Source organism: Dermacentor andersoni, chromosome 2 (assembly GCF_023375885.2).
Source record: "Dermacentor andersoni chromosome 2, qqDerAnde1_hic_scaffold, whole genome shotgun sequence".
Classification (NCBI taxonomy): Eukaryota; Metazoa; Arthropoda; class Arachnida; order Ixodida; family Ixodidae; genus Dermacentor; species Dermacentor andersoni.
In genome coordinates, this window is record NC_092815.1 from 78,988,288 (window position 1) to 79,011,950 (window position 23,663).

Genomic DNA, 23,663 nt, shown 5'->3' on the forward strand with positions numbered 1-23,663 from the left:
TCTTGAAACGCAGAAATGTTATTGCGAGGCAACCGCTTTGTTGATGTGAATAATGTAATTGTACACTGTCAAGGAAATAAGGCTTGCTAATTGGTTGCTACATATTGGTTGCCTTAATTTTTCATTTATAGACATTTTGTTTGACTTATTTGTGAGTTTTCGGGATTTACGGCAACAAACGTGTGGCTTAGCTTCTCAAAAATTTTATAAATGTGCAGTTCTTCGCGATCACAATTCTGAAAATTAGCCTAATTTTGCAAACCTAAAGGCGATATGGCGTCTTTGTCAAGCTTTAGAGCATGCCTAGAACTTTACAACTCTGAAAAGAAAACACCTAACACGGTTTTGCTCACTGCAAGTTATAGAATGCATAAAGCGCTTCAAAGCAAACGCTTCTGCCAGGGCGCAGTTTCAAGCCTTCATTCACAAATTCCGTGGTTGATGCTATGTACTTTCACGGGTTTATTGCTGCTTTGCAAAAATAGTTTTGCGATAGAAGCCACGGACAAAGAAATGGAGGTACAGGACACACGCGTGTCCTGCACCCATTTCTTTGTCCGCGGCTTCCAGCGCAAAAACTATTTTCCCTTTGCATAACCAACACGGCCAAATCATATTGCTTGTTGTTGTGGCTGTTACTGCTCTTGTTGTTTTTGTTGTTTGTGCCTCTGCTTATGTGTTCCTGTGTTCCTACGCTTTCGCAATGCGCTGACCATGGCAGCTCCCTATTCCATAGCTTTCCGCAGGTGCGATCAATTCCGAATCTCACGAAACTGCCGATTTCGCGGCACAGTGTATCTATTACTTCCGCTCCGTTAGCCCACTCCATTGGATGCTTGCGTTGCATCGAGAAAAGATTGAAGTCCTTCCCTGACGGATAAACGGTAGTCATTCGTAAAACAAATGCGGCAGTGGATGGGTTTTTCAAGGAAGCCTGAATAAATAACTTAGGAATGTTCGGATTTCTCTTTTCCTGGGAGCGCGAGAAAGCACTTAAAATAGCGTACCTTTCGTAGCAGTGTTATTTTCTTTCTAATACTGTTTAGGTCTAGGACACGTGTCTCTAGTATGCGTAGTACCACTTCTCGAGAACTCGAGCTCTCTATCGTACCCGGAAGCACATATTTCCTTATAATATTTGTATCACCAGAGGGCGGCAAGGGCTGTATGTAGCACTCCTTTATAGTATGTTCCAGTACTGGTGGCAGTTGTAAAGATATGTCTATAGGCTTAGCCTGGGAGGCACGTTTACAGGTCGTCGTGTGCACTTCATGTGACACACTGAGTCTCCAAACTGTGAGCTGTGTTATGTGTATGGATCTATAGACCATGTACTTTTATACTATGTGGTAGCGCTGAATACATGAAAGACTGACAGAGTTGTTAGTTGATGTTCTGGCCTCCGTCTTGATACCCAACCGTTGGGAGTAGACATTATATCGGGCGCTTGCGGTGATTTTAAATGTAGTTTAAGGCCTTCCGGGCAACGTTTACTATAAGAAAAAGTATGGGCATGTCCACCTTCCCCTTTCCCATCCACTCAGGGATAGAAGGCCTGTCCATTAGGTGCTATGCCTCTTCCTTTGGTCGTCACGTCACCCATTTCGTTTTCTCTCCTTTACGTTTTCCTCTAACCGCCGCGCAAAGTAACTTGTGAGAAAAATGATTCACGCCAACCTCTCTTTTAATCTTAGCAATAAATTTATCTTTGCATATACTGGTCGCCTGTGTACAACCACCTGTATAACTTTACAAAAGTCTACTGCTAGCGCATCTGCTAGCATACCATGGCATTTACGTGCAAGCCACTACTTGAAAAGAACGCTTCTTCGTATGCATTTATTTATTTTTACATTCCTTTTTTTTTACTTTCGTGTTTAATGCCTACTCTGTTCCGCGGCAGTTAGTCGATTCCGCTAGTGGCGGTTGGGAGACTCGTAGCATTTTTCATTCGTATGGTGCCAGGGTCGATGGCCCTATATTTGATAGAAGATATGTCCCCGTCCCAAGTTTCGCTCATCGCTTACACAAGGAGGTCACAGGTCTGATAAAACGGCGTGGTAATTTTCTAAAAGAAACAAGCCTATACTGAAATAACCACAGAGTTTCTGACCAAAACTGTTCTTGAACGAAAGTTCACCCATTAAGCCACCGTGGGATTATGGTAAGTGCATAATTTGTTTACATTTTAGTGGGGGTCCGCTCGCAGAAAACGCTGTAATTTCTTTCATTGCTTATCGTTTTTCGCCTTATTCACCTGATCGACTCACAACGTTTTATTATAGCGTTTCTCTGTTATATGGCTCAAATTAATGCTTTATTTGCAGATATTCCGACACATAACAGAATTACGAGGAAAACACGAGGAAGGCGCGAGATGTAAATTGAAGACGGTGAGCAAAATGAGAACAACATGAGAGCGCGAGCCAAGGTTTCGACAAGGGGACTTATTTTTATCAAGGCGACATATGCCTTCCTCGGCACAGTATATATAGGTAGGGTTCTTCCAAAGGAGGGAAGGGCTAAGGCGGTTTGGCGAGGCAACGACCCAGGGTACCTTACCGGCGGGGGTGTAGAATTGAAAAGAAAGGTGTGCTAATTCCATGTCGGTGGAGGAATGCGAGGTAGCACCGTGGGTCAGTCGGCCGCGTGTTTTTTTCGTGGAACAGGCCTGGACGATGGGAGGGGGGTGCGGGGTTATCTGCTCTGCTGAAGTTCAGTGGGCTATCGTCTCTCTGAAAGAGAGAATAAAAGAAGCGGCAGAAAATGGTGCTTGTGGAAAAAAGAACAACACTAAAATTGAATAAATATATAAAGAAAAGAAAAAAGGAAGAAAGAAAAGAAAAAAGAAACATACTAAGCAACCAAATGAAAAATAACTAAGTGGTGTTGCCTTTATATAGCTTGAAATATAGCATAGCGAATAGATCCTAAAGCTCCCTTTGAAACGTTTATACCTATTGCTTGCAATATCTAGAGCTTGCGGGTGAGGTATGGTTCTCTGTATTGTCTGTGTCATGCAGAGCGGAAATTTGACTGTAGGATGTAGAGCTTAAGTTCGGTAAAGTTATGACCTGGTTGGCTGAAATGCTCGGCGACGGCTTTGGGAAGCTTTTCGCCTATGTCGGCGTGATGTCAGTTTAACCTGACGTTCATTGATTGTCCCGTTTCACGGATATATTGTTTCTTACAGAAGGAACATTCAAGCATATAAATTATATCGCAACTAATTCCAGTAAAGCTAGTTTTCACTTCGTGTGTATAGCTATTTGCGGTGCTTTTAATTTTAAGGTCACTTTGAAGGTGCCAGAAGATTTTGCATCTGGGGTGAGAACATGCTTTTATTACGGTGGAATGATGTTGGCTGATTTTTGCGTGCACTAACATGTCTTTAATATTTCTGGTGCGGGCATAGGCCACCCTCGGTACCACGGGTAACGCTTTTCTGAGACGCTCGTTGCGTGGTAATTGTGGGTGGTATTTTCGTAGGATGTTTATGTTTGGGAGGGTATTCGAATATTTTCTTATAAAGGCTGTGGTCTCTCAGATTCTGGTGTAGGCTGTTTCTTAGCTAATTCTGACGGCCTCTCCGATCTTGACGCGATGTCATAAGCTCTGTTGAGAGGAACTTGTGGATAGTTTCTTTCTGTTAGCGTTGCTTTAAGGTCATTTAGATGGTCGATATGATCGTCGTCTTCGCTACTGGTTCTTATTCGAATTGCTTATCCACCAAGAATTCCTTGCTTGCAGTGTCGCGGGTGTTGAATGTTGAAGTGTAAATATTGCTGACTTTCCGTAGGCTTCCAGTACGGCGACGTTGTCAGGTTTTCGATTTTCTATGTAGACCGTATACATATATAGTGTCGAGGAAGTTGATCTGACTGGGAGAGTGGTGAGCAGTAATTTAATTCTCAAGTGAAAGTGGTTGAAATGGCTAATTAAGTCGCGCTTGTGCTGTGTTCCCATATTATAAATATGTCGCAATGTAACGCCGGTAGGTGTGGGGTATTAAGACGTGTAACATTATCAGGTTTGCTTCATGCTGTCCCATAAAAGTATTCGCATACGTGGGAGCGAATGGTGTTCCCGTGCTAGTGCCGAAAGTTCGCAAGTAGTGAATAGAATCGAATTCTAAATAGTTGACCGTGAGAATTAACCCAAGGAGTGACAGGTAAACTTCAGGAGCGTGCGCTTGGAGACTGCGTGCGAGTGATTTCGATACGGCTTCAATTTTTTCACTTATGGGTATGTTATTGTAAAGGGCGGAAACATCTAAAGTGACTTGATTAGCGCGGTCTGAAAGGATTTGGTTTGCATTAGTGCCGTCGATAATTAAAAGGAAGTGGGGCGTGTTTTGAACAAAAGATGGTAGGGTGGTGGGGACGTTTGACAGGTGGTGATTTAGGAATTTAGATAGTGACTCAGTAGGGGTGTATTTATTAGACACTATGGACCGACCTGGGATTTCTGTTGTAAATAATTCTTATACAGGAACCTTATGTATATTAAGAAGGAGATAAAAGCGGTCAGCTTCTTTGTTCTTGGGCATCATAAAGCGATATTCAGATCACGTGATTAATTCCCTGGACAGGAGCTCCGATCTTGTGCTTTGCACATGTTTGCTGTAGTCTGAAGTTGGGTTAGAGTCGAGTTTTCTGTAATGGGTATGGTTGCTCAATTGTTTGGAGGCCTCATTTGGTACTTTTTGATAGGCCAGATTACGATACAGCTGCCTTTGGCTGCTGGTTTTATTACAGTATAATTTCTTTCCGCGAATTCTTTAAAATTTTGGTAATGAGCGGGGGACAAATTTTTTGCCTTTGCGGTAATGCGTTGACTCTAGAATTTGCATTGAGATAAGCCTTGTGTATAAATCAATGTCTGGGCACTGTTCGGCTTCTGGTGTCCACGTGCTAGGTTGTCTGAAAGAGACTCTATCCTGTTTCCCTACGTCTGGCCTATCGAAAAAGAATTCCTCGATGCGCATGCGTCTTGAAAGCCCTATTATATCTTTGTGGATTTCGTATTCATTTACTGCGTTGTTCGTGGGAAAAGGCGTTAGACCACGTTTGAGGAGATCAACTTCATGGGGACTTAAACTCTGTGATATGTCTACTACGTTGCTGCAGTGCTTTAGATGCTCGCTCATAGCACTATCAGTGGAGGTATGTGCTGTAGGGGTCATATTAGTTTTATTGGGTGGATCTGGAGTTCTAATATATTTGTTCTCGCATTTATCTAGTAAGTTTTACTCCCCAGTTTCATCAAGTAGTTCAAGTTCTATTTTTTTCCGATTTAGATAAATTGATGTTGCAGAGCTGATTAATAATTTTCGTAAGTTCGTCCTGGCAGTGTTCTTCGAGAATATCAATGAAAGGAAGAGGTGAACTTTTAGGACCGCATTCCACTTCAATAATAGCCTGTAGGGTAAAGAGCCGAGGGCACATCTAACCTTAATTCTAAGGGCTTTTGGAATTTTTCTGTGTTTAATGCAGCTAATGTATGTTTTTAGGTAAAATCTGTAATTTGCTTGTTTGGCGGTGAGCTTGCGGTATTGAAGGACAGGGTGAGATTTGTTGTAGCGTGCGCTATCCGTAGTGGCTGGTAGTCATGGTAGACATTAACGTGGTGTCTTTTTACACTTTAATTTGTTGTTGAGGCCTGCGCCATGTGTGTCTGTGTATCTGTCTGCTTATTAGTGTATGTAGCTGTTTGCGTGAAGGCTTCACTGGTGGTTGTGGCTTCAGCATGACCGCGTGTTGTTCCGGTGGTGTTAGTTCCCCGTCCACAGTCTGTGTAGATGCTTCTTGGGTTCTAGCGTTGGTAGAACATGCAAGCGAGCTGGTGTTGACAATTTCAGGCGTGTGTTTTTGTGTTGTAGCTAACTGGGACGGGAGCTTTACTGGTGTTTTTGGTTGTGTCGATTTAAATTAGTTCCTGAGCCTGTACTTGGCGTTGTTAGCAATTATCGTGACGCCATAAACATTGGGGTATAGTGCGTCCCGGGCATCAGAATGTCGGGGTCCTGGCGTATTTCAGTGTGCTGGATGATATCGACGTTGTCGTATTGTTTTTCAATGTCCAGAAAAACAATCATTGAGCTTACGTGTCCCTAGTGCGTGAAATAGGACTGTCTCTGATTGTTAAATAAGGCTCCTGTGTTTGCGATCCTGGGAAGTACTGTGGTTAGAGTGATAACGCCAGTATAGTCAACCAGATTGGCGTAGCTGACCTCTTTGCCTTTTGTCTCTCGTTGTCTTTCTTTCTCTAGTACGAACTAGTGTTACTGCATAGGCTCCCCTTCTCCCTAAAGGGAGTCTATACAGTAACAAGAGTACGACCCGATTTACCATGAAGTACCACTAAAAGAATGAGTGGGAAAGAGATTGCCCCTCGGTTACCTTGGTGACCTAGGTTCGCATACGTAGCCATATATATTGTGACTTTGCTTCTCTGATCCTCGGGTGAACCATTTTTACTGGCGACTTTATTAGGTAAACCCTAGCCCTTCACTGAGTTTAAATTAATGGAGATGCACATGTATATATAGCATTTTATTGTGTATAAGTGTATTATTGCGTTGACGCTGTCTAAAGCTTGCTATGGACATTTTCGAACTTTGTTTTCCATGACTTGTGACTCCCTGTATTAATATTTATATAGATTACTCGGGTTGAAACACTTTCATTGTACACGCACTTACTTAATGTCCTTAAATTGGCCTGTAAGCTATTTTAAGTAAATAAGAAAAGACCGAAAAAAAGTAAATAAACTACTTCTTGACACCGTTGTTTTCATTACAAATATATCCGCTTAGGTGTGGAATTACTTTATGTTCTTGCCCTCGTAGATACTATCGATAGAAGACATATTTGTTCCCACCAAACAGCGTAGTTTCGAATTTTGTAAATTTGTAATTCTAGTGACGCGACGTTTCGAAGGCCTCCAGGCAGCTGCTATTAGACACCGTCGTTTATCATCCTTCTACGACTCGAAGCAGCTGGGGTCCATTTAAGTGAAACGGGAGCCCACGGGTTAACTGTGAACAAGTTTAATGATGCCTTGTATATCTTCGCAAAAAGAGAAAAAAGAACTCACCTTGCTCTGTTTTGTTTATTCTTCTTCTTTCTCGCATGAAAGTTTTTTTATATGTATAGGCATACAGCATATATATAGGCAGTCTCTCGATGAAGAATTGGAAGCGCTCGAGAAATTTAAGGCGTAGGTAGGCAGACATTCGCCTTTCTGAGTTGCAAAAAAAAAAAAAAGCTCCATCATGTTACGCCGCACCTCATGTAGAGAACCTAATCGAGCAAGTGTTTTCTTTATGCATTCTTTTTTTTCTTCACCGGCGTCAGCTGTAGGCAGAGTGGTCGACATTTTCGCTGTCTTCCTTGCTTACTATTCCTATCCCTGTACGTTCCGGCGGCAAAGCGCAGCGTTCGAAGCACTGACTGAATTAGAGCTCACGAACGTTCCCCAGGACAAGGGTCATTAGTAATGTAGGCATGTTATACGATCGATGCCTTTGGCGGAGTCTGAAGTGCACTTCAGAACAACGAACAAGAAATATACGTTCAATGGTATCTTCTCACTTTTTTTTTTCGTAGCATCGCATAGTCACGCCGCCTCCGAAAAACGATAAAAGAAGAACGGAAAGAACATTCAATACACCTGCGACTTTTATTGCTCTATCAGCGGCGTGACAGAGTTCGAGTCGTGGCACAGCTGATTTCCCGTTACATTGTTCCTAACATTAGAAAAAATTTAAGCCAGCTGACTATTGAGTTGTTTCTTCCAAGAAGGTCAATATGGTTTGCGCAATGAAATGCCCACGTAGGATTCTAGCTGTCTATCTATGTATCTATCTCTCTACCCGGCCAACCTGGGTCGCTGGGGGCAGTCCATGCATGATCGAATGGAGAGCGCATCGTGCATCTCGTATGAGGGACGAGGGTTCGTAACCAAGCTGGGCGACTAGACACATGTGGCACTCTGGAACTTTGTGCCGCTCTTTAACGAACCTCTGTAGTACCAACCTGGCTGGCTCGCTGGGTATGGGACAGTAGGGGTGTCCTGCTCTTCAGTGATGGTATTGGACGCCAACTTGGGTAACTATAGATATGTGCCACTAGGAATCTGCCGCACTGCGTTGACTGAAAGATAGTTTAAATGTATCCGATGCTCGGAGGAATGAAACGCGCGCCGAGGGTAGACTTCACGGCGGCGCCACCAGATGGCGCCGCGTGTGTAGCGGGTACGAAGGGTTTTTCGGGAGTCGTAAGCGCGGGACGGGAAGCCCGACTGCATTTCGACCAGCCGATATCGCGATGGGCGCTTTCGACCAGCTCAACTCTAAAATATATTTTGCTGCTGGGTGGAATTGAACCCGTGCCACGCGGGTTCCTCAAGGACTGCAAGCTCGACGCTTTAGCAAGCTGCGCCACAAGTCAACTGGGCGTGGGCCGCTTTTCAGTAAACGTATTTCACGCCACCGCTTTAGCTAGCTGAGCGAAGAATGCACTGGATATGTGCCGCTATGGAATGAACATTTCGCCAACTTGGGTCGATGAGCGCGCGCCACTGAGTGACCGGCCAGCGAGGAATCAATTCTCAGCGTTCGCACGCACCGGCACGCCATGAATTTCGGACGCCCTGTGCAGGCTTCACAGTGGCACCACTAGATGGTGTAGAAGTGTTCAAGGGTATCACGGCATAGTAGTCCCGCTGCCGCACATGCGTCGTACATAACGCTTCACAGCGGTCGCAGTATGTTGTGTCGCTATATTGCTTCAATGCCAAACGTCGGCCGGTATCCGGAGATGGGATTTAAAAAAAATTTTAAGCCTAGTTGTTAAATACATAATTAAAGGATGAGCTAAGACGCAGGAGGTTATCCTGGGTTGGCGCAAGGTTAGTGCAAACTCTTTGCATTCATCCGTATCGTTTCTATTGTTATTAGTTAGCCGCCTGTTTTACTTTAACGGTGAACCGTTAAAGTAAACTACAGTAGCTGAAGTGGCATCTCACGTGACCGGCCATCTGAGCGGAGATGCTGCAATATGTGGCGATGCTGGCTGTATAAAAAATAAATAAATAAATAAATAAATAAATAAATAAATAAATAAATAAATAAAAAAGCAAGCACCATGAACGCTGGGCTCTCTTCATTTTTTTTTTCAGCAAGGGTTTCAGCATAGTACCTCAGATATGAGGAACGTGAATGACTCGATACGATTGTCATCAGCTTGCTGTCAGCTACCCAGCCATGTAGTGCAATTTCACTTGTATAGCTATAATTGTTATTTCATATGGTTGGAACTATACAAGAGTGTGATTGAAGGCCGATGCAACATACGCGAGTGCGCCGAAACTTCTAGCAGTCTTATAAGGCTTGCGCAGGCTGCGTGATGTCTAATGCAATGAAATTCCACAAGCGCAACTGCTCTGTCCGTAAAGAGCTGCGCCATTGAAATTGCAACGCTTTCAAATTGAAAGAACTAATAATGTTTGGCGCTTTTTAGTAGTCTGAAAAGATTTAGGCTAAAAGAAATGTGCTGTGAAGGAACTGTGTGAAGGCTTTTGTTTTCACGCTGCAATTATGAAAAATTCTGTGCACGTTAAAGGACCTCAGGTTGTGCACATTTCCGGAGTCCCCCACTACGGCGTGCCTCATAATCAGAACTTGCTTTATGCACGTAAAACCCAATACTTTAATTTTTTTCAAGCCTGTGATTGAATGTTTTATGCAAAAAATGGAACATTGCCTGCTTAGTAATAAGTATATAATTAATTAATTTTTAATCATTATTACTCGCCAGAAAGCAAATGCACAAAGCATCATCCTAATACCTTGTCGTATTTGCAGTGGAGTGTCGAGTCACTTGAAATGAAGATACGTAAATGCAGCACATTCATAGGTAGTCCATCATATTTCGCACCCGAATGGTTCAACTTGTACTGAATGCCTCAAAGTGTCCGCTAAAGCCACGTGCGTCGCCAGAACAGTGTAGAAATAACTGAAGCATCTTGTCGTTTACCATGAGGAAAAACTTGCTCCAAAGCACTGTAAGTTCGATTCCGTTCATGATGGATATAAAGAGCTCCTGAAAAGACGGGAGCAAGATAGACAAGCGCCCACTCACAATTGAATCCAGTGTGTTGTGAGCGAGAGCTCGACGTGTCGTCTATCTTGTCTCCATCCATCTCTGTCTCTGTCTTTGTTTCTGTCTCTCTTTTCGCTCTCTTTATATTCATCGAGGTTCTGCATCCAAATGCTTTGTAAGTGATTTGCAGAAACATTTTACGGTAAAGAGCACATTTATTGCTACCGTTCTTTACGGTGCATTTGTGTTTCAACCGGTAAATACGTCCTTTAGTATACTCTAGAACTACATCGAATAAGTTCTTTTGAACTACGGATGGGTGAAACGCGTCTCGCATGAGCTCCAGGTTAGGGCCACTATACAACCGGCGTCCTGGCTTTGTCTACCTTGCGATTACCACCAACCCATGGAGGACATCAAACTGCACAATGAGAGCCAAATTTCACCGGAATCGAGTGAGTAGCCTTCTCACAACGAATCGACGAAGTTTGGTTCCCCCCCCCCCCCCCCAAGGCGAACATATCGAACTAAGCCTAACCAGTGCCTTTCGAGTACGATCACGGACGCAGCGTCGCCGGCCCACCGCGCCGGAGTCTGCTGAACCGTACCACTTACCCTGTAGGATGGCCACTAACATCATGGAGGTCACTCAGGACGCTGACCCTCAGTCTCGAGCATATCCGGAGAATCCTGCCGACGGTTCTTGAATCACTGCCCTAGGCCGCCGACGCCGAGACAAGAACAACCCCACCAGTGAGCCCACTTGCGAAGAGGCATCCCAATGCACCGGGAACAATACTCCTAAACCACGCAGGTCAGTGAACTGATGACTGCCGCCTTTTCCCATTGACGACTTGAAGATAGCCATCCGCCCCAAAAACGGCCTCCGCATCGGCGAGTGGCCAAAACATTCCGTAGCCCGTGCGATCGGGTTCGGTGCTGGGCTCACCGGCAACGAGGCCGACAAACTTTTCATAAGAACCCGCTGTGAACAAAACATAGCCATCCTGAGCAGTCTCGACAAGACGCTAGCCATGAAGCTGAGAGCCATCACCTCGATGTTACTCGGCGTACGTGAGTGTCCTGTCACGGCCTACGTCGCAGTGCGGGATAACTTGTGCAAAAGGATAATCACTGGACCCGACAAGGGCACTACGTCGACCGAGTTTCTCGAGTACCTGAATACCCCCGGCTACGAAATACTCCTCGCCCGGATGATGGGAAAGACTAATACGGCGCTGATAACCTTCAGCGGACTGCGAGCTCCCTATTATGTCAGATACTGAGGGGCCGAACACTGATGTTACATCCGTGTGCCTCGCCATCAAGTGCGCAATACCTGCCTACAAGTCGGTCATCGAGCCGACGTATCGCCCATGCCCCAAACCGAGCGCTGCGCAAACCGTACCACTGAGAACCCTCCATCAGATCACACATTCCAACCAAAATGTTTCAAGTGCAAGAGCGATCATCCCACAACCGACGACGCCCGCCCTGCGAAAACCAAGAGACCACCCAAGAAGGCGCGGGTACGGAAAGTCCTCCAGAAGCAGCATCAGCAGCAGGCCATCCAGCTACAACATACACTGAAGCCCAACAGAGCCAGATCGATATCGAAGTTCCGCGGTCGATCCCGATCCGGGTTTAAGTCGGTCCTACCTCCGCCACCATTGAAACCCAAGAAAGGCGGCCGATCCGAGAGCAGGGAAAGAGGACCAATTCCACCGCCACCACTTCCACTGAAACTCAAGGAATGTGACCGATCCAAGAGCATGGAAAGAGGGCTAATACCGCCACCTGCCAATTAGCCGGCCCCGACACCGCAGACCACGAGAGCTCCGGCGGGCCCTCGGGAGGTGAGTTGGGCTAATGGCCCCTCACTGCATATTCATAACCATTCCCAATCCAAACCTGCTCACCCACCACAGAAAGCCCCTTCATCCTAAACACAAACGAAGCCACCCGCGCAGACACCGCGATATCCAATGATCCCCGTCTAGAATTCTGACAAACTCTACAGGACATGAGAGAACAAATTAAAAGGGATACTTCCGAACTGATTCACAAGGCCTTTGCAGAATTTCAGAATTCCTTACTCCGCACGGCGCTGCACGAAATAGCGACCGAACTCAAGCAATACATCCTAAACACCTTTAAGGAACTTAATATTGAGCCACCAAAGACAACCTCCGGCATGGTCCCTTCCAAACGCACACATCCCTATATCCGGCCGTCCCACATCAATCTTGATGAAGAAGCGGGACAATAGAGAACGCCCTCTCGTGCTATGGCAATGGAACTGCAGGGGCTACCGAAAGAAACGGTGGTCCCTGCAACAGTACATTGCCACAGCACGAGAGAGACCGGGTGTTATCCTCCTTCATGAACCGAACTGCACCCCTTCTCCCAACCCGGCTACGAAACACTCAAGAGCGGGGACCCGCAAGTGGGAGCCCTGGTATCAAAGGGGATCACAGCCACTACCCACACCATTGACACCAAAATACCACGTGAAAAAATAGAAATTCTTCCTAGAGACGTGAGGCACAGAAGCATTTTTCTACTAAATATCTATAGCCCACCTAAAGCACGCACCCACAGCTTTAATTGCCATTGTACAGAATTATTCAAGTTAGGCCTCCAGCTCCTCATTTGCGGCGACATTAACGCCCCGCACAATGCATGGGGGTACTTCAGCGACACCCCCAAGGGCACCACGCTGTGGGACGTAACGTGCAACTTATGTTTTACCTTACTTACAGACCCAACCCAGCCTACGCGGAAAGGCACAAGCGCATCTCGTGATGCATGCCCGCACCTCACCTTCCTTAGAGGATTGGGAGGAACATGAACATGGGAAAATACGGGCGAGGCGTTGAGAAGTGATCACCACATCCTAAGCATCACCCTGCCTCTATCTAGCATTAGGGTGCCAGAACGTAAAGTTAGGATCACTAATTGGACTCTGTTTCGCAAGAACAGGACCTAAGTAGGCAAACCTGAGAACTATAACGCCTGGCTTGAAACTATCCATTTAGACTTTGAGAAAGCCATCAAACACATATCAACAACCCACGAAACTGCTGACGCCGATCCGCATCTTCTGCACCTCTTCTGCACCCCGGCAGTGCTATTACCTGCCATCTTACCCTCTTTCTGAGCGCTCATTCAGTCTCAACGAGCTTTTGTAAAGATGTGACAGCGAGTTGACAACTTACACATATGGTGGTGCTCGTTTTCTTTATTTTTTTATAAGTCCACCCGCCTTAGACAAGGAAGTGTGTGTGCACCGACTGGCGCTGTGCTATGAAATAAGAGCGCGTTTCCAGAAATGATGTCCTCATGGCAGAAGTGTCGGCAGTCTTTAACTCCCGGGGGTTAGGGCAACCCCCAAAGAGTCCAAAGTGTGCAAAACGTTCGAATTTGTAATTATTATCCATTCAAGTCACAGCACTCAGCCATCCTGTTTCCTGGACACGTCCATGACGTGGTGACGCGAGCTGAGCGCGGCGCGACGTCGTACATTTTGGTGTTTTGTTGCCTAAAAGTGTGCGCCGTCACTGTATGTCAAGCGCATTGCAACACGCACGTGCACGCCTACGAGGCACGTAGCGCAATGGCGCAGTTAACCTAACGGCTATGCAAGTGGAGTCACTGGCATGTGCGTAGCAGGCGTCACGCTATAGCGAGCACACCGTTCGTTGACTGACGCAATGTCATTAGCTGGCGCACTCTACTCGTAAACGCGCGGAGGCCCGCAGGCGCGTCAACGTGTAGTGGTAGGAACATCCTGTGCTGAAGCTCCAGTGACATTTGTTTTGGGTTTTTCTTGACACGTGTAATTCACAGGCTACCGGCGCTCAAGCAAGTTGTCGTGAACTATTCAGCACCTGCAATAATTAGGGACGAAGCGCGTCCATTTATGTAGGTATTTCATTTTATTACAATAGGAGATAACGGAATTATTCCGTTAATAACGTTTTCCTTCACCGATTTCCTTTGCAAGCCCGTAAAAGTAACTGCTTTATGCCTCTCCCCTTATCAATAAACGAAATTGCTGATCGGATCGGGCCTTTCTTTTTTTTCTTCTATTATTCTGTCGTATGTGTTTTGCGTCCTGATCAGTCTTAAGTGAGCTACCTTTAATTAGGTGAGCAATCAGGCAATGCCTATATGCGGCCAATTCACTACAAATCTGCTATCACCATTTCCAGTACACTCAAAGAAAAAATAGAACTAGTTCATGACGTACTTTTCGGCACTCTATTTATGTGGTAGCCTGCTAAACGAGCATAACGCCTAAAGTAAGTTCATTACTTTAATAGCTGTGCATCAAACCACGCAAGCCAAATGTAGAGGCCCCAATTCATGCTTTCAAAGATCCCGTTCCTCCAGCCAGTAAACAATAAAAATGTATGTTGTAAACAGACGTACGCTTTTGCGCTGATGCTCGTACTCAACTCAAATATTTCGAATTGAACTGTTAACGCGTGTTTGTTACTTAATTATTCATCTACCTGGAGCTTTATTAGCAGCTTATGGCACCCTTAGTACCATTTCCTTGGATGCACCACACATGCAATATCGAGCTTGTCTTAATCATTTTCTTTTTCGACGCGTCTCCTTCCCGGCGCTGTTTGCATACGGCGTGTGTATAAATGCAAATTTCATCCCCTTGGAAACTGCTTGCGCTTTCATCGCTGCCGTGCACTTTCTCATCCGAAAGTGCATTTTGCAAGACATCACGCAATGCACTCTGCGACGATAGTAAACCTCGTACATGTCTTCCTTTTCTTTCCGTCTTCGATCTAAGACACCTATTTCTTTTCCTGCACGCCTGTCTACTTCCAGATGTTGACAATGTGTCTTGCGCGGAGTGCAGTCAGGCCAAACTTGACGTTAAGCCCACCGATGCTACGTGCCTGTAGAAAACTGGGGCAAGTTTTAAATCTTCGCAGCTTGCCATGTTCTAGTTAGGAAATGTTTAGAGCACGTGTGTCAAGATTGTTGAACGAAAAAAAAAAAAAGAAAGAACCTGAAAGGAAAAGCACGAGAACTTTTCAGGCAGAAATTACAACGAAGTTTAATCTTGCAGAGTGTATCTCCACCAGCTTTAAAGGCGTGTTTACTACTCCGACGCATGCCTTCACGAAGAGAAAGCAATTTCTGTCACGTGTGCCAGTGACTTGTATTTGAACGACAGCATTCCGCTTTTTTGTGGAATTGTACGGTGACTTCTTTTAGGCGATATTTATCTTTGGCGACGACTGCAAATGTGAGCAAAGTTTCGCAGGAGCGGGTTCCCGCACCCGCTCTCGTGAAAGGCGCTTCAAACTGCAAAACAGTAAGAAGAAAGATTAGGAGGTGCATGAAAATATACAGAGAGAATAACCTTTAGTGTTGGCTTGCTTGTTATCGCTCGATGTGCGCGGGATATGTCGCTTATTAGCGGAAGGCGTAAAGTGACTTGCATAGAGGCATCTGTTATTGGGCTTTTTGTCTTCGTCTTGTTCAATATCTTCTCATTTAACAGACGAAAATCAAGTTTAGCACTGAGTTGTAAGAAGTTCCTTCAGAGAAAAAAGAAATTTTCCAGTACTCTTCTTGCGTGCGTATTGCGGTTGTTTCATAAAAAGTACAAAGAAATGAGCGGTGTTCAAAGATGAGTTTTCAGAGGTTTAAGTTTCAAGTTGATCACGCTCTTCTAGGTTCTAAAGAGTGATTCAACGCGTTTCGAGTGATCAAGCCCGGTCCCCGTAACGTCGCACGATATTCACCATCGCGTGTAGCGTACCTTAATTGCGATAGAGACACGGCTGGAACTCTGTTGGCCTCTGTGCTTGGCCGGCGCGATGTTATTAGCTCCCTCTGAACGTGACCAGACCGGTCGGATTGCTGCATTCTTGTTTTTGCTTTTTTTTTCTCTCGTTTTCTTTTTGGGAGTACCTCTACGAGCGACTGCTACATCGCGAAACCAGCTATGCTGTGTGCAAATTGCTTGTTGTTGCCTAGGTGCAGAGATTCGTGTCAGCGGGCTGAATGCTACAACTCCCGCACACATGACTTTGCCAAGTGCTGGACTTGTGTAGTGGCGTTTGCATGAACGCGACAAGTGATGAGTCGCATTTCACTTCCAGTGCGTCGCATTCGTGTAAACGGCAGAAATGCGCTCGCGATTGCTTAGTGATTACAGCGTCCGGCTCGCCATTGCATACGATATGAATTCATTCGCCTGTGCCATTGGAGGCGAACTTTTGCTCCAATATTGTATAGTCAAACCTCATAACAAACAGATGGAATTGGGAACTGGGAGTGATTTTTTTTAATTGCCTATCGGCAGTAAGCACTTCTGAGCTGAGGACTTCAGCTTCACTACATCTCTTGTCCATTGCTGATCAAGATTCAATATCGGCGCCCGAGCATTGTTTTGTTCTCCGCAGCAAGTAATGTGGCAGTCGACAGAATTAAACATTTAAGTCACACATTGCGCCTTATATGTGCACAAAAACGAACTCACACTAGGGTGTGATGTAGAGAGAGAGAGAGAGAGAAGGGAAGAAGGAAAGGCAGGGAGGTTAACCAGACTGTGTCCAGTTTGCTACCCTACACGTGGGGAGGGGAATGGGGAGTGAAAGAGAGAGAGAGAGAGAGAAAACATAAGTCTGTACTGCACTTTCACATGTACTAAGGTAGGTGTAGGATGTCTATAGTCGAGCACTCAAATCTGTTGCCTTCAGGTAATGAAGAAGCGCTCGATCTACTTTCTGGGCTAATGAACTGTGAGTGAAGCTCCCAAGATCTGTGCTTCTGTGAATGGCCTGTCATCTAGTCTATTCAAGGCACACTGGAGAGTCTGACGTTGGTTATCAAAGCGAGAACAGTGGCGCAGAAGATGACGTAGCCCATACCTTGCCTTGGGTGGTTGTAATGAAAAAAAATTCAGAAGAAGAAAACTTTACGTCCATAAAAACAAGCAGCGCATTTCTTTCTCTTTTTTTTTGCGTGTTTGTCCTCATACACTCTTCAAGTCGAAGACTCCCATCCACTGTCCAAAGCGAGCTCCAATGTCGCAATGTCGCCTTCTATGTAAGCTCGTGGTGTCAACATCGCTTTTCTGGTTTTGACATTCCCCGTGGCTGTTTCAAATCCTGGAGAAATAGAACCTTCGCTGTTCTAGTACAGAGAGAGCTCCGTAACGACGTTTACAATATAGCTGAAAAGGACAGCATTCTACCAAGAAAAAAGTACAAGCGTTTTGTTGAAGGTAGTCGCTGGGCGTCCTCTCCATTAGAAACGTGCAGAACTAGTTCAAAGCGCATGTAGAATTCGTCGGAAGAAATCATCAAGCTCAACTCGAAAACATAACCAGGAAGAAACCCGAAAGTATGTTTTGACCGAGAAGCATAAGCCGTTACCGAACGTATGTTAAAAAAGTGTAGGCGTACAAAATATAGGCAGCTGACCATCAGACTTCCGGTCCGTATGAGAAACGTGCATTGGTTTCGGATGGGAATTGGCCCACAAAAGCAAGCAAAATAGAGGTATGATGGGACTTCTATAGGGTGGCTAACGAAGCAGAATAAACGCGAAGGGTGCACATGTCTTCGCCTTCGCCTCCTTTGTCTTCCCTTCAGAGCAGTTGGAGAAGGCAAGGACTGAACGCCGCGGGAAGCTTTCACGGAAGTGTTTGTCAAGCGTGACTAGACTCGAACGACGACAGTTTCCTCGCCTTGTTGTTCCTTAAAGTTAAAAGGAGCGAAGAGCCTGCCCTTTGTTGGCAGAGGCGGGTCGCCGAAACCTGGCTGATTGAACACTCATGGTTTTCATTTCTCGTTTATTCATTTTATGGCATTAAGGTTTGTTTTGTAGGAACCCTCTATAAGGAAATAGCTGTTATAGAGAGGTCGTAGTAGCATTCGAGGCCTATGACGTCCCTGTGCTCTTTTGCTGTAGCAGTCTGTTGTAATCATCATAGCCAGCACCGGCATTCTCATTAATGCATAATGTTTCACGCACTGGATAACGCAGGAAGGTAAATGCACCTTCTAGATCATATTTTCGTGTTCGAGCCTTACCCCGGCGTGATAGCACCAGGAAGGAACACCTAGCCGATACGTAACCCATGCAGCGACCACTCGATTCCGTGCATTATAGGTAGCTCAGGGTGACGTGTTGCCTAGAACAAAAATAACTGGCAATTTCGCCCGAACAGCCGAGTCTTGACAGCGATAGCGCGGTTTAGCGTTGTGCTTGAACACATCGCACAGTGCTATAACTTCACGTGGGCGCGACCTGTTTGTGTGACGAACACTTTCAAAAATTTTTTAAAGGTTCCCTGCGGCAGATAGCACAATTCTAGTTCATGAGCTGGCCTACTTGAACAGGCGGACATTACTTGCACAAACACTTGAAATGCATAATTAACTAATTGACAAAATTCACTAATTATCTTTTAAACTAATCAACTTATTGCTCACATTGCAATTTAAGAATTCTAGCCGTGGAGTTCGCAAGGCCGATCCACCCAGAACGAACTCAAGATGACAAAATTTTGAGATATTAGGGAGTTTTAGAATAGGGGCCCCAATATTTTGGGGCCCCAAACAGCTTTGCGGGTGTTAGCGTTGGGGCACGCAGGAGTGAAGAGTTTTAGAAAAGGGCTTTGCGTTTGCGGATAGCGTCTTGCGCTGACAGCGCCACTACGGCGTCTAAGAAAAACGATTAAAAATAATTAAATAAAATATTTCATTTTATGATATGAATAGTAATTTTGACTTGCGTGTATTTGCGTTTAATTACAATTTAGAGGTTATTCTTCAAGCAGCAAACAATTAGTTGTGCTTAGTTTTGAGTAACAAAACCAACTTTACGTGCCTTCACCAGCCAAGCTTAGCCGTGTTAGGCCTACGAGCCATAAAATCCACACTCGAATTCGGAATCAGCGGCGTCCAATGAATCAATCTTCATAACATACCCTAGTCGAGAGAAAGCGATAACTGCAGTCACTTCTCCTAGCTTGCGAACTTCACGCGTTACCGCGAATCGAACCCAGTTTGGTGCTATGTCAGAGCCGTCGCTTCGATGGGTGCCGCCATGTTTGTTGACGCAAAGCTTTTGGGAACGCTATTTGAACTCCCGCTAAATCGGTGAAATAGCGTTCCCAACGCAAAACCCAAACGCAGTTTGCGTCTCGCGCATGCGCAGTGGCTTCGACGCTATTTCTTTGGGGCCCCAAAACGTTTGGGGCCCCTATTCTAAAACTCTCTATTAATTCCCCAACTTTACGGAGATATGCATTGGCGTTCCAGTTACTTTCTTAACAAAACGTCGTTTTATGCATTCATGCACAAAAGTAACTTGAATGTCAATGCATTTCCTGGTAAACATTACGGTCACATACGCTACAGTTGTCGGGAAGCGTGAGAAGCAGTCAGGAATCTTCGAATGCTAACTCTTAAAGACGAAGCTTAAGCATCCTCCAAATTTTAGATAGCGTTAGCTTGATGTTTATTGCCCTTTCCACTGGTGTGCGGATAGGGTGCGTGTGCACACCGATCATGGAAGCTGCGGAAGGCAGCACCCCGGTGTGGCTCCTCCACTGAGCCGATTGAGCGTGGCGCCGGTGGTGCGTCCACCTCGGTTCGCTCTTTCTGGAGCCGAACGCGCTCCGCGCATTAGGAGACTCGCGCACGCGTGCCCCGTGTTCGCCGTCAATAGGGAACGCGCGACCGCGGCAACGGAGGCGCCAATGGCGTAATTGTGCCTCGACTGTCCGAATAATTGTTATCGCGAAACGAAAAGGAGAACTGTAGTAAAAGATTATTTCATTAGCGGTTTTAAACGTCTGAAGCCCCACAGGGACTATTAGAAGTGACGCAGTGAAGATTTTTGGACTAGTTTTGACCACCTGTGCTTCCTTTATATGCAGCTATTCGCCGCGAGATTGAGCTACAGGTGGTAGCACCGTCACCACGTTGGTGTAGACGTTAGTGTGGATAGGCGGTTGGAGGCACACATTGAAGTGTACGCGGTGGCGCTTCTATGTAAATCATTTTGCCTGATTTGATGGCAATGAAAAGTGCTGACGGCAGGGAGCTGGTTGCACAGTGCCGCGTGTTTGCACGCAATGCGGCGAAAGTTTCCTTTTACATGAAAGTGCAAACTGCCGTTCAAAAGGAAATTGGCACTAAGCAAAAAAAAAATAAAAAATAAATAAATAATTGTGCGTTTCGGGACTTCCTTTGGGCTATTTGCTCATCTTTCGCTAGCCTTCCACCTGCGCTGCTAAAGTTGTTGTGGAACTTAATTATAACCTGATTCACTGCGAATACTGCACTGGTTATATAAAAGTCAGCATCTCTGTACAACGGTGCTGGAGTAGCTACATAATGCGCACTTTGCATCACCAATTTTAGGCACACATCTCCGTTTCTTCTTGTTTTATTTTCTTGTGAAACACATCCAGTCAATGAGTTCGATTAATCAAGATAGACCACTGTGAGTGATAGCAGGTTAGCAGGATCGCCGAGCGTCTTCAGGCAAGAAAATGTTTATCGCAGTAACACTAAGGACGCATAATTTAAGCATGAAGCTGCCCTTGCGTGTATACCCGCAAAGGGTTAATTCATTTCAAGGCTAAATTGACTAGGTTGTCTTAGCACAGTCAACAAGACTCCGTAGTGCAGAGCCAAGGAATTAAAAGGCGAAAGCAAGCCCCGATCAACGTAAGAGTTTCTCTATTTTTTTTTAAATCACAAGGCTGGTGGGCCCTGTACGGACGCAACTACGTGTCTTGCATATGAAATTTGCGATGTGCTTCAGAACTACAATTGTAATTCTTCCCGGCAGCCGCGCCAGCAAAAGCTTTATAGTTTCGAATATAGCGTTAAATTTATGTCATTTTTTCCTGTACAATTACACCTGCCTGTGCGTGACTCATTTAAGCTGTATCTTGATCTTTAATGCTATTTGCTGCGCATAAACGCTCATCACTTCGCCGTCTGGTGGATTAATTAACCAAAAATGCGTTGGTTTGGAATAACTGGTTATGCTCATAGTTGTGTGCTATCATCTTGTTTGGTTATCCGCAGTCTGAGCTCTCGGCTTCTAAACAAAGCTTACCCCATCTCGTGCATCCTTCATCCAGTGGCTGCGGCGTTATACTTATGGCCCTGATCTCGCTAGGTCTATTGCTCATTGCCTAGACTGCATGTTCAAGAAAGCGCAATTCCGGAATTGAAGAGCTTCAGTCAGTACGCTGAAACTTAAAGGTCGGAACAATTTCCTACAAGGTTTGCAATAAGCTAAAACCGTCGAATGCCAGTGTGTCATGGCGCAGTCTTATTTTTCTCTGTCAAACTCAGTGAATTTCGCTGTCTTCTTCAGGACCTAAGTACCTAATTACTTCCGGGACCACTGCTTCTATCAGTCGAACTTCAGATTCTAATTTATTGGTGGCTGTGCTGCCTTCTTGTGTAGTTATTCTGTTGGCGTTCTTTATTTGTTTTACTACGTATGCCTTGGGGAAAAGCACCTGAGCACGCACAAACAAAACATGTTGCTGAGACAGGAGTTAACAATCTAACAATTCGTAATTGGTCAGTAGTTCCATACAGTTCAGTGAAAGAAGTGAAAATAATAAATTTCCCCCTTTTCTCAAGTTTACGATAAAGATATCTGTGTTGCATGGACGCCTTGTGGGAACGTATTGTTAACAAAGACCCATTCATCACTCCGAATCCACATCTACAGGTTATTTATCCTGAAACACCATTCACTGCACGTGACCCATTCTGCAACGCACTCAACATCAGGCACATAGACGGACTTTTGTACTTAGCACAAATACGTAGTAAAATTCACCGCCAAGCACACTAAAGTCACAAGACTCTGGCCATAATGTGCAACAGTTTACCACAAAACGCGCGGGGTTTGATTAGCTAGCCTAATTCAAGCGACGCCAGCTGGAGTTCTCCTTCGCCATCCACTCTTTGACGTTGCGTAGTGGGCCTGAAAAAACTCGGCCTGAATCATGTCAAGGCTCAATGTCATTTGCGATCGCAAACTTGTGAAAGCAGAAAGCAACGTAAAAACGCTGTATTTCAAAGTGCAAGTCTCTTTAATCCTCCGTGGAAGACACGGTATTTAGGTGTTGCAGACATGTCGTGCCGTGACACGTCGTCGAGCCTCATAGCAGCGACATGGGAAGCAGCGCAAGAATTAGGTTTCCATAGCCTTAGAGTGGCACATAAATCTTCCGGTGGCACGAAGCCCATTGTCATACGCTGAAAAGGAGCACGAGGCAAGAGACTTTATTATAGCATTTTCTTTTATTCTCTGCGGTGGTGCATGAGGGGACGGGCTGGAAGAGGGGCTTTCGGCCGGTGAATAAGCTGTCGCACATGTCATTGCGCGGCTCATGCCCAAGCAGGACGCATAAGCGAGCCGTTGCCGGTCATGCTCTCTGTAGGCCGAGGTAATAAGCGCGTTGTCTCGAGCACCACCATTTGCATGCAAATTTAGTTTCCCGCAAAAGAAAGCAGGACAAGAGCGAAGCAAGGCAATATCCCTGGATTTCTGAAACACTCGGCGGCCATGCTCAAGGAAAGAAATAAATGTTTTTTCCAAGGATACGGGATGTGTAAATGTTACTAAGTCTTGTCACTGTAACCTCCATTACTTGGAAACGTTGTAATAGAAGTAATGTAATGTTACAACAGTTTCACATGTTTGTGTTTCCTTGTGCGTTTTGTTTCCCTGTTACCGTGGCTCCCCATTGTATGGTGGCCAACCCGCCGCTCGTACTGTAGACCTGCCTTTTATCTTTTTGCTCTCTCTGCCATTCTTCTTGTGAACAACAAAAGCTTAATGGTAATAAGCTGGAATACTCGTGTTTTGTTCAAATGCATGTTTTCTTGCGCAGCCAACTCAGACACTTGTTGAGGACGTAAAGTACAAACGATAGGATATAAGGTACGTAAACGTTAAGAGCTGTCACCGTTTGCTCTTGACTTCTTTTACAAGTGTCCAAGTTTGTTGTGCTAGGAAATGAGCCTTTCGATAAGAAATACCGTGTTCTTGTGTGAAAGAAGTGATTTTCGATTAGCTTAGGTTATCGAGCGGAGTGACACCTTGAAGTCAGTCTCGTCATCGAATTATGCACGGACGGGTGCTGACTATATTATCAATTTACTGCAATTAGACAATTTCAATACCAGAAAATCGACCAGACTACATCAAAGAGCCGTTGTCTACATTTCAGTCCATATCGCCTACCTCAAATCTGCCGGCTTTCGGCGGTTATGAAATATATGGAACGTGCGGTAGAAGTGCAAGCAAAATTAGTGTTATATGGCCATGTTATATAGCCAAGTTATATAGCCACGTGTTGCAGCTGTCTCTTCTACTACAAGATTTAACTTTATTGCTTCAACCTTGACTGACCTCGGCGCCTGCACGTTAGTCGGCTCAGCGTAGCTCGACTCCGGCGCAGGGTTCTTTTTTTCCTCCTGCTACAGGTAGCGTGAGCAAGTCGCGGGTGAGGTTTGTGCAGCGATA

General features: G+C 45.3%; 1 long non-coding RNA gene across 1 annotated transcript in view; it reads left to right on the plus strand.

Moving 5' to 3' along the window:
- LOC140215931 (uncharacterized) overlaps window positions 1-23,663 on the plus strand; it is a 423,058-nt gene that overhangs the window by 395,771 nt on the left and 3,624 nt on the right. The window lies entirely within an intron of this gene.